We start from the raw sequence: 748 nt of genomic DNA, 5'->3' as shown, positions 1-748 counted from the left end.
AGTTTTGCGTACCAGCCGTGGGATGACCGGCTAACGGCGATGATCCGAAACGGCTAACATAATGGGGAGACCATTGCCAACCAGCCCCCCCACCACCAGAGACTAAGAAATCGTGACTAATCCCAATCTTAACTGCTATTTTTTCCTTATTATTTGTTAGGGTCTTTGTCCCGGCGCTAGCGTCACCCGGTGTAGCTTCCTCGTTTAGTAGACCAATTTGCTTGTCCTCTCGGATGCTTATTGAGAACAATATTTGTGGGGCGCCCTTGTCGGTTACGAGATGTTCTACAATGTGTTACTGGGTCAGTGCAAAGTGATCTGTTGAAAGGATTTTGCAAGTATACGGTTGGTTACTGAAAATGAGTGGGTTTTTTTTGTAAATACTTGCGGGTGAAATGCTAAGATGGCGGCGTGACTTTTTGGAGTGAGCCACATGCTGGAATTTTCTTACGGATGTGAGGATTATAGGAAACGGATTTTAGAGTGATTTTTTTTTTTTAGCGTGTAACGTGCCGAGTTGGTCCGTAGAATTGTAGCTTTGATGAGACCGAACAAATTTTCCCACCTACCTCTGCGTTTTCATTGCAAAGCAATACTTTTAAATGAAATTGCCAAACCTGTGCATATAAACGATGAATTTTTAAGTGGTTTTATAAAAAATAGTACGCTTTTACTATAGGATGTTTTTTTTTTGTTGTTTTTATGACCTTTCTCTTTGTATAATATATTGATCCACAAAAATCAGCAC

This window comes from Spea bombifrons, chromosome 2 (assembly GCF_027358695.1).
Source record: "Spea bombifrons isolate aSpeBom1 chromosome 2, aSpeBom1.2.pri, whole genome shotgun sequence".
NCBI lineage: Eukaryota > Metazoa > Chordata > Amphibia > Anura > Pelobatidae > Spea > Spea bombifrons.
This window is presented reverse-complemented; position numbering follows the sequence as displayed.